Below are 11,213 nucleotides of genomic sequence, written 5' to 3' on the forward strand. Positions count from 1 at the left end.
GGTCTCGAACTCCTGACCTCAAGTGATCCAACCACCTTGGCCTCCCAAAGTGCTGTGATTACAGGCATGAGCTACTGCACCTGCCCGGCTTTTTTTTTTTTTTTTTTTTTTTGAGATGGAGTTTCGCTCTGTCGCCCAGGCTGGAGTGGAGTGCCTCAGTCTTGGCTCACTGAAACCTCCACCTCCCACGTTCAAGTGATTCTCCTGCCTCAGCCTCCTGAGTAGCTGGGATTATAGGCATGCACCACCACACCTGGCTAATTTTTTGTAATTTTAGTAGAGACAGAGTTTCACCATTTTGGCCAGGCTGGTTTTGAACTCCTAACCTCGTGATCTACCCGCCTCAGCCTCCCAAAGTGCTGGGATTACAGGCGTGAGCCGCTGCGCCCAGCCCTCCTACCTTTTGTTCTGTTTTATTTATGTCTTCCACAGCATTGCTGTTTTTGAGGATTCCATGCCAGTCGTCAAGGAGAGCGTCCTGTGTAATCTGGGCCCATCTGATGTTTCCCCGTAATTCGATCCAGCTTGAGTGTTTTGGCAGATGCTGGTGTGTGCTTCACATGGCATCGTAGCATGACGTTTTCTAATTACTGCAGAATGGGGTCCGTTTGCTTGTCAGGCTGCCAGGGCTCTGCCGATTCCACGCCTCTCTTTCTAGAAACAAGCAAGGAAAGCTCTCATGTGCAACTTGTTTTTCACATTTTGTACATTACAAAAGCAATAGGGGCTTGTGAAAGAAAACTGGAAGAATCCAGAATTATATAAGATAAAAAACGAACATATCAGCTGGGGTGACAGAGCAAGACTCCATCTCAAAAAAAAAAAAAATGAACATCTGTCCCCATTCTGGCACCTCTCCCTGGGGGAACTGTGTCCAATTTGGTGGTTCTCCAACTGGAACTTAGAGAGAAAGAGAGGTCGGGCACGGTGGCTCACACCTGTAATTCCAGCACTTCGGGAGGCCAAGGCGGACGGATCACAAGGTCAGGAGGTTGAGACCATCCTGGCTAACACAGCGAAACCCTGTCTCTACTAAAAACACAAAAAACTAGCCGGGCGAGGTAGCAGGCGCCTGTAGTCCCAGCTACTCGGGAGGCTGAGGCAGGAGAATGGTGTGAACTCGGGAGGCGGAGCTTGCAGTGAGCCAAGATCGCACCACGGTACTCCAGCCTGGGCGACAGAGCAAGACTCCATCTCAAAAAAAAAAAAAAAAAAAAGAGAGAGAGAGAGAGAGAGACTGACTGACTGAGAGAGACTTGCTCTGGCTAATTTTTTATTTTTTGTAGAGACAAGGTCTCGCTATGTTGCCCAGGCTGGTCTTGAACTCCTGGCTTCAAGTGATCCTCCTGCTTCAGCATCCCAAAGTGCTGGGATGACAGGTGTGAGCCACCATGCCCAGCCCCCAACTTATTTGAGACAGAGTTTCGATCTGTCACCCAGGCTGGAGTGCAGTGGTTCACTCATTGCTCACTGCAGCCTCAACCTCCTGGACTCAACCGACCCTCCCACTTCAGCCCCCCTAGTAGGTGGGACTACACATGTGCAACACCAAGTCTGGCTGATTTTTTTGTTAGTTTTTTGTGTGTTTTTTTGGTAGTTTCGGTTTTTGTTTGTTTCACCATGTTGCCCAGGCTGGTCTCGAACCCCTGGGCTCAAATGATCCACCCCACTCAGCCTCCCAAAGTGCTGGGATTACAGGTGTGAGCCACCGCACCCGGCTTCTCTTCTTCTTCTTTTTTTTTTTTTGAGATGGAGTCTTGCTCTGTTGCCCAGGCTGGAGTGCAGCGGCACAGTCTTGGCCAACATGGTGAAACCCCATCTCTACTAAAAATACAAAAATTAGCCGGGCCCAGTGGCACGCACCTATAATCCCAGCTACTCAGGAGGCTGAGACAGGAGAATCACTTGAACCCCGGAGGCAGAGGCTGCACCACCACGCCTGACTAATTTTTAGAAGTTTTAGTAGAGACAGGGTTCACCTTCTTAGCCAGGATGGTCTCGTTCTCTTTTAAACTAATCACTGCTGCCAGTGGCACTGCTGTAAGTCAACTAGCATCTGTTCCTGGAGCTGAGGGCGGGGGGTTAACTGTACCTAAACCACATGGCTGAGACCCCGGGAAGCGTTAATTTCCCCATGAGAAATCACAGCCTTGCTGGCAAGAAAAAAGGAACCGGCAAACAAAAACGTCTGTTCTGGGTTGAGGTAAGGACCCTCACAGAACTCGCTGCGGGTGCGGTGGCTCACGCCTGTAATCCCAGCGCTACGGGAGGGCCGAGGCAGGAGGATGTGCTTGAGCCCAGGAGTTCCAGACCAGCAACTGTAATACCAGGTCCTCGGAAGGCCAAGGTGGGAGGATCAGGTGAGCCCAGGAGTTTGAGGCTTTTTTTTTTTTTTAGAGGGAGTTTCGCTCTCGTTGCCCAGGCTGGAATGCAATGGTGCGATCTCCGCTCACTGCAACCTCTGCCTCCCGGGTTCAAGCGATTCTCCTGCCTCAGTCTCCCGAGTAGCTGGGATTACAAACGCCCGCCACCCCGCCCAGCTAATTTTTGTATTTTTAGTAGAGCCGGGGTTTCTCCACGTGAGCCAGGATGGTCTCGAACCCCTAACCTCAGGTGATCTGCCCGCCTCGGCCTCCCAAAGTGCTGGAATTAGAGGTGTGAGCCACCACACCTGGACCATCTGTTTAAGTCTTTTGCCCATTTTTCTCTTGGGCTGTTAATCTTTTTCTTATCTATGTGTAGGAATTCTTTAAATACCAGAGAACTTAGCTCTTTGCCTGTGCTGTGAGTTGAAAATATTTTTCCAAACTTGTCATTTATCATTTGACTTTGCTTATTGCGTTAGTCCATTTCGTGCTGTTATAACAGAATACCTGAGACTGGGAAATGCATAATTAACAGATAATGCACTGGCTCACAGTTCCGGAGAGCAAAAGGCAGCGGCAGGCCTGGTAAGGTGAGGGCGGGGTCTCTGCTTCCCAACGGAGCCTTGAAAGTTGCGTCATCCAGGGAGGGGGCGTGTTACTCACACGGCAGAGGGCGGAGGGGTAGCCAGCAACAGGCGCCCAGAGGCACCCTTTTATACGATGATGGCATTAAACTAACTACTAACTACACATGAGGGCCAAGCCCTTTTATAAGATGAGGGCGTTAGACCTACACTGAGGGCGAAGCCCCTCCCGGCCTAATCACCTCCTTAAAAGGCACCACCTCCTAACACAGTATTCACGCCCATTCTTTTAGAAGGATGGTCAGGAGACGAGACTATCCTGGTTATCATGGTGAAACCCCGCCTCTACTAAAAATACAAAAACTAGCCGGCTTAGGTGGCTGGCTTCTCGTAGTCCCAGCTACTGGGGAGGCTGGAGGCAGGAGAAATGGCGGAACCCAGGAGGCTGAGCTTGCAGTGAGCTGAGATCCGCCACCGCACTCCAGCCTGGGCGCACAGAGCCGATCTCCATCTGGGGTAGCAGCCAAATAAAAATAAAAATAAATCAATATGCTATATTCTGTTTACCAATATTGAATTTGTACTTTTGTTAAATGTTACCACTGAGATATTTCTATATTTTATATATATATATATATTTTTGAGACGGAGTCTCATTGTGTCACCCAGGCTGGAGGTAGTGGCTTGGTCTCTGCCTTTCACTTTCCGCTTCCCTGTGGCCTCCTCACTATTCTCCTGCCTCAGCCTCCCAGTAGCTGGGACTACAGGCCTCGGGCCACCTCGCTAGATTTTTGTATTTTTTGGGTGAGACGGGGTTTCACCGTGTTCGCCAGGATGGTCTCGATCTCCTGACCTCGTGATCCGCCCGTCTCGGCCTCCCAAAGTGCTGGGATTACAGGCGTGAGCCACCGCGCCCGGCACGTTTTTGGTATTTTTTAATAGAGACGGGGTTTCACCGTGTTCGCCAGGATGGCCTTGATCTCCTGACCTTGTGATCCGCCCGCCTCGGCCTCCTAAAGTGCTGGGATGACAGGCGTGAGCCACTGCTCCCGGCCTACATTTATATTTTTAGTGGAGTCTTTCCCGGGTTTGCGATCAGCCTTGTGCTCATGTTTTTAGAAGAGTTTGGAAGTTTTTCTTCTTTTCCTATAGATTGGAACAATTTAAGTAGCCCTGGTATTATCTTTTCTTGAAAGCTTTGGTGACATTCCCGTCTCTTTTTTGTTTTTGAGATGGTGTCTTGCATTGTCGCCCAGCCTGGAGAGCTGTGCTTGATTTTGGCTCACCACAACCTCTGCCTCCCGGATTGAAGCGATTCTCCTGCCTCTGCCTCCCGAGTAGCTGGGATCAGAGGTGTGAGCCACGGCGCCTGCCTAGTGCAGTGGGGTTTTTCTTGTTTTTGTTTTTGAGACAGTGTCTTGTATTGTACCCTAGGCTGGAGTGCAGTGGAGCAATCTCGGCTCACTGCAAGCTCCGCCTCCCGGGTTCACGCCATTCTCCTGCCTCAGCCTCCCGAGAGTGGCTGGGACCACAGGCGCCACCACCAAGCCAGGCTAATTTTTTGTATTTTTAGTAGAGAGGGGTTTCACCATGTTAGCCAGGATGGTCTCGATCTCCTGACCTCATGATCCATCCGCCTTGGCCTCCCCAAGTGGTGGGATGACAGGCGTGAGCCACCGCGCCCGGCCCCTAGTGCAGTGGTTTTAATTGTGTTCGTCAGGACCCTTGCTGGGGGCTATGGAGGGAAGAAATGTCATGTGAATGACAGATGATATTTTACTGACACCAGTGCACACAGCTGCCACTGGAGCAATCATGTGCTTCAAAAATAACAAAACATGTAGTGGAGTAGATTTTCAATAACATGAAATTACAAAGATTAAATTTTTGTTTTTTGTTGTTGCCGGAGTAAAAAGCTTTAAAGCCTTTTCTTGTATTTATTTCACGCTCTAGCCTTTTGCGGAGACCAAAATCTGTGCGTGGAATCACCTCCCAAACATGTATCCTGCCGTCAGAGCGCCAGCAACGAATCTAAGTTGCTTCAGGCTATCACGATAACCCTTTCTCTCATCCCCAAAGCTTATCTATAAAATTTGACATTTGCTCATCAGAAGACAATTCCCGATTCTGGGCTTCTTATCTGTGCTGTTCTCCCCCCACAGCTTTGAGACGGCTGCCTGGCTTTGATTACTCCTAGAGTGGAGTGAATGTGATTATTAAGCATAAGAATGAAAGCAAGATGGGGAGACGAAGCATCACATCCACACTCAGATTTTGCAAAATCAAAACAACAGTTCCAACAGAAGCTGTAACTATCTTTTAGAACAACGTGCTATTTATTAATGGGCTATTTTCTCATCTTCCCTTCTGGGAAAGCTCACTCAGAGAAACCCTAACACACAACCAAAAAGCCTCTGGTTACAAGTGACCTTTGCAAGGTGTTCTGTTTTCAAAGGAAGGGGTTTCAGAATCAGAGAGGATGGAAGACATCTGAATCGGAACTCACTCCCGCACCCTAACCCTGGGAAAGAGGGAGGGGATCCAGATTACTGCCGGCCAGGCGCCGTGGCTCATGCGTGTCATCCCAGCACTTTGGGAGGCCAAGACGGGCGGATCACCTGAGGTCAGGGGTTCGAGACCAGCCTGGTCAACATGTTGAAACCCCATCTCTACTAAAAACACAAAAACTAGCCGGGCGTGGTGGCGGGCGCCTGTAGTCCCAGCTACTCAGGAGGCTGAGGCCAGAGAATCGCTTGAACCCGAGAGGCAGAGGTTGCAGTGAGCTGAGAGCTCACTATTGCACTCCAGCCTGAGCGACAGAGCGAGACTCCTTCTCAAAAAAAAAAAAAAAAAGAGAGAGAGAGAGAGAGAGAATATTAGCTCCTCCGTGTTCCTCCAAAAGGCAGAAACTAAATCCCCAACGGGCAAATCTACCAAGGCTGATCCACTCCCCACCACATTGCCCTACTCCAACCCCACCACCCTCAACCATCCTCCCTGCCTTCCAGTGGAATTAGGAACAGAACAGAACTCCATCGCAGCCAATCTTGGTTACCCACTGATTTAATCCGATTCCCACTCTGAGGAGAAAGTATATGAATTATTATAAACCCATCTGTTCCCTCTCTTTTCTGCAAAGACAAGGACCCGGGGCTGGGTAATAATACTGATGGCATTACTAGAGGTCTCTAGCTCACTGGTGTCTCCCTCCCGCCTTCCCCCAACAGCGCATAATTTGAAGATTTTCTTTAAAAAAAAAAAAAAAAAACCTTAACGCCCCCAACTAATGTTTTCCGAACAGTAATAATTAAAAATTCCAAACAAAAACTTAGCGGCATGTGTCTGTGTGTGCGTCTCTTCCAGGCTTTTCATTTCAATAGATCTGCTAATTAAAAGCTATAATTTAACAAATAATGACCTAACCATCTCACTTTGAAATCAAACAAAAACCTACCACTAAAATGTTGGACTAGATAAAGATAATGAATCCGGGTGCAATTCACACTCCGGCTGGGCCCAGGCTGGCCCCCTTCCAGCAACGGGCCTGTGCTGTGATTAGCAGAAATAGCTTTTCCAGCCATTTGGAGCAAACTCACTACAGGGAGGACAAGTGAGCAATTTAGGAGTCTAAGAGTCTTTTTGGACCCACTCCCACTGCTGATGGAACATTTATCTCTCCCCTGCCCTCCGTCATTGACACTTGGTCAATTTCATTTTCTCCCCGGCCCTCTTTGGCCCCTGCGGGAGATAGTTATTTCTTAAGTAACAAGCCGGAAGGATTTGTGGAAAGGAAAACTAGCAGCGAAGCCAGGTGAAGATGCCCACTGAATCCGGCATCCTAAATGTTTGATAAAATAATAAATGATGGGCCGGGCGCGGTGGCTCACGCCTGGAATCCCAGCACTTTGGGAGGCCGAGACGGGCGGATCACGAGGTCAGGAGATCCAGACCAGCCTGGCTAACATGGTGAAACCCCGTCTCTACTAAAAATACAAAAATTAGCCAGACGTGGTGGTGGGCGCCTGTGGTCCCAGCTACACGGGAGGCTGAGGCAGAATGGCGTGAACCCGGGAGGCGGAGCTTGCAGTGAGTGGAGATCGCACCACTGCACTCCAGCCTGGGCGACAGAGAGACTCCGTCTCAAAAAAATAAATTAATTAAAAATTAAAAAAATAAATAAATAAATGATGGGCCGGGTGCGGTGGCTCACACCTGTCATCCCAGCACTTCGGGAGGCCGAGGTGAAAGGATCACCTGAGGTCAGAAGTTCGAGACCAGCCTTTCCAACATGGTGAAAGGCTGTCTCTACTAAAAATACAAACATTAGCCAGGCGTGGTGGCGTGCGCCTGTAATCCCAGATACTCGAGAGGCTGAGGCAGGAGAATCTCTCTTTTTTGAGCCGGAGTCTCGCTCAGTCTCCCAGGCTAGAGTGCAATGGTACGATGTCGGCTCACTACAACCTCCGCCTCCCAGGTTCAAGTGATTCTCCTGCCTCAGCCTCCCGAGTAGCTGGGATTACAGGTGTGTGCCACCATGTGTGGCTGCTTTTTTTTTTTTTTTTTTCTTTTAATAGAGACAGGGTTTCATCATGTTGATCAGGCTGGTCTCAAACCCTTGACCTCAAGTGATCTACCCGCCTCCGCCTCCCAAAGTGCTGGGATTACAGGCGTGAGCCACCGCGCCCGGCCAAGAACTGCTTGAACCCGGGAGGTGGAGGTTGCAGTGAGCCGAGATCGTGCCATTGCACTTCAGCCTGGCGACAGAGCAAGACTCTGTCTCAAAAAAAAATATTTTTAATGTAAAAAACAATGAAATGATAAAATAAGCAATGAAAGCAAGATTGTTTCCCACCTACCGCAGCCCTTCTCTGAGCTGGGAATTGGGCACCTGTGCCAGGTTAAACATAGCCCGGTGTTCTGGAACCTTCTCCGCAGCACCAGCTCACACCAGTCTGCGGAGAGGCTGCCCAGCTCCTGCACAGGAAACGCTCGCGCTCCGTGGGAGGAGCCTTCAAACACCGCCCCTTCCTGGAGTCCCGGCGGGAACTGGAGAGAACTGGGGACTCTGGGAAAGCGCTGCGGAGCGGCAAAGAGCTCCCCGCGGAGCTGAGGCAGAAAGACCGGGGGCTGGCTGAAGCCCCAGGAGAACCCAGAGCTTCCACACGTCGGACCTGTCTGCAGGCGCAGGGAGGAGGCGCCTCCGGGTGTGCAGAGGTCACACGGCCACCCGAGGACCTCAGCCTAATCCTGCCTTGAAATCTTAAATCCCAATGTCCGGCGGGCGCGGTGGCTCACGCCTGTAATCCCAGCACTTTGGGGGGCCGAGGCGAGTGGATCACAAGGTCAGGAGTTCGAGACCAGCCTGGCCAACGTGGCAAAACCCCATCTCTACTAAAAATTCGACTGGGCGCAGTGGCTCACGCCTGTAATCCCAGCACTTTGGGAGGCCGAGGTGGAAGGATCACCTGAGGTCAGGAGTTCAAGACCAGCCTGGCCAACATGGTGAAATCCCATCTCTACTGAAAATACAAACATTAGCCGGGCATGGTGGCAGTCACCTGTAGTCCCAGCTACGAGGGAGGCTGAGGCAGGAGAATCGCTTGAAGCCGGGAGGCAGAGGTTGCAGTGAGCCGAGATCGCGCCACTGCACTCTAGCCTGGGCAACAGAGCAAGAGTCTGTCTCAAAGTAATAATAATAATAATAATAGTACAAAAAAATTAGCCAGGCGTGTTGGCGGTCGGTCGCCTGTTATCCCAGCGACTTGGGAGGCTGAGGCAAGAGAATCGCTTGAGCCCAAGAGGCAGAGGTTGCAGTGAGCCGAGACTGCAGCATTGCACTCCAGCCTGAGCGACAAGAGCAAAACTCCATCTCAAAAAAGAAAATTAAATACATAAATAATAAAGCTTTGCTAATCCCATTTAATGATGTGGGATTTGGGTTTTCAAAGGCTGCTATTTCATAGATGAACACATTGACTTAATCCCAAATCTTTAGAGCAAAAGTATCAAATGTCAATTTTTTGTGTCACCAGCCTGACTAGCAGTGACCTGAGACAGGCTTTCACAGCTGGGCTGCCAAAGACGCGTCTACTAATTGATTTTATAGAATCTGTGTCATCACTAATTGGGAATATTTGTATTTCAAAAGAGGCAGACTAGGCCGGGCGCGGTGGCTCAAGCCTGTAATCCCAGCACTTTGGGAGGCCAAGACGGGCGGATCACGAGGTCAGGAGATCAAGACCATCCTGGCTAACATGGTGAAACCCCGTCTCTACTAAAAATACAAAAACTAGCCGGGCGAGGTGGCGGGCGTCTGTGGTCCCAGCTACTCGGGAGGCTGAGGCAGGAGAATGGTGTAAACCCAGGAGGCGGAGCTTGCAGTGAGCTGAGATCCGGCCACTGCACTCCAGCCTGGGCGACAGAGCGAGACTCCGTCTCAAAAAAAAAAAAAAGAGGCAGAGTTCAAGTTCAAGCCATTCTTCCTCTCCTTCTTTTGACTAAGAAGGGACTGGTTCAGGACAGAATTCCACCTTGTTTATCTCTGCATCTTCCAAGCACCTCACAGTCCTTATAAAGATCAAGGCGGGGTGGGGGGACGCGTGGTGGGTCACGCCTGTAATCCCGGCACTTTGGGAGGCTGAAGTGAGTGGACTGCTCGAGCCCAGGAGTTCGAGACCAGCCTGGACAACATGGTGAGTCCTGTCTTTACAAAAAACACAAAAATTACCCAGGCGTGGTGGCAGGTGCCTGTAGTCCCAGCTACTCATGAGGCTGAGGTGGGAGGACTGCTTGAACCCAGGAGGCAGAGGTGACAGTGAGCTGTGATCACGCCATTGCACTCTAGCCTGGGCGGCAGAGTCAGATCCTGTCTGAAAAAGAAAGAAAAAGGGCCGGGTGTAGTGGCTCACACCTGTAATTCCAGCACTTTGGGAGGCCGAAGTGGGTAGATCACTTGAGGTCAGGAGTTCAAGACCAGCCTGGCCAACACGGTGAAACCCCGTCTCTACTAAAAACACAAAAATTAGCCGGGTGTGGTGGCCGGCACCTGTAATCCCAGCTACTCAGGAGGTAGAGGCGGGAGAATTGCTTGAACCTGGGAGGTGGAGCTTGCAGTGAGCCGAGATGGCGCCACTGCACTGCAGCCTGGGTGACAGAGCGAGACTCTGCCTCCAAAAAAAAAAAAAAAGAAAAGAAAGGAAGAGAAAATAAAAGATCAAGCCTGACAATCATGATATATGCATTAAATGGACTCTGACCATCCGTATTCCTTCGGACTCCTCACATTGCCATTGCAAACAACAGCTAAAGTAACAGGTCAATACACTGTTTCAATAATAAAGAGAGTATTTTGACCTATGTAACTGAAGAGTTTGGGGATAGATCTTTAGGCGTGGTGAGATCTAGTATTCAAACAATGTGACCAAGAGCCTGGTTTTTCTCTTACCGCATTTCCCGGCTCTCTTTTCTTGCTGCAAATGGCTGCATTCTCTGACCTGTTCCCATCTTCACGGTTGCCTGGTGAAGACGGTCATTTCCCAGAGCTAGAGCCATGCTCATGTACGTCCAGCAGGTGCGAGTCTATTCAGGCAATTTCCACAAAGGAGGTATTTCATTCCTGGCAGCTCCAGCAAACATCTCTGGGCATCTTATTGGCTCTGACTGGCAACTGCCCGTCCCTGAACCATGTGCTGTGGCCAAGAGGGGAGTCTCCGACAGGCTTACACCGATCCCATTCAAAGTGCTGAGGACAAAGGAGTGGAGACGCTCCAACAGAAAAGGGAGATTTTTTTTTTCTTCCTTTTTGGTTTTTTCTCTTTTTTTAGACAGGGTCTCACTGTCGCCCAGGCTGGAGTGCAGTGGTGCGATCTCAGCTCACTGCAACCTCCACCTCCCGGGTTCAAGCGATTCTCCTGCCTCGGCTTCCCAAGTAGCTGGGATTACAGGTGTCTGCCGCAATGCCCAGCCAAGTTTTGTATTTTTAGTAGAGACGGGGTTTCACCATGTTGGCCAGGCTGGTCTCGAACTGCTGACCTCAGGTGATCCGCCCGCCTCGGCCTCCCAGAGTGCTGGGATTACAGGAGTGAGCCACCGCGCCCGGCCAAGAGAGATCACTTTAGTGAGAGAAGGGAGGGGGATGCCAGGAAAACAAGCAGAAATGCAAACCACACCGGCGGGCTCCTGGTGGGTGGAGGTGCTGGGTGGGAGCAGTTTCCTTTCTGGCTTCGCTCTCAGGGCTCTCACTGCAGCAGCTTCAACGGTGAGA

General features: G+C 50.4%; 1 long non-coding RNA gene across 1 annotated transcript; it reads right to left on the reverse strand.

The window, feature by feature from the left end:
- Positions 1 to 397: 397 nt before the first annotated feature.
- Positions 398 to 10,823, reverse strand: LOC108582554. Its single transcript, XR_001896169.2, has 2 exons — positions 10,395 to 10,823; positions 398 to 654 (listed from the first exon to the last, which is right to left on the reverse strand). It is a non-coding gene; the product is annotated as an uncharacterized LOC108582554 (long non-coding RNA).
- Between the last annotated feature and the right edge of the window lie 390 nt (positions 10,824 to 11,213).

Source organism: Papio anubis, chromosome 17 (genome assembly GCF_008728515.1).
Source record: "Papio anubis isolate 15944 chromosome 17, Panubis1.0, whole genome shotgun sequence".
NCBI lineage: Eukaryota > Metazoa > Chordata > Mammalia > Primates > Cercopithecidae > Papio > Papio anubis.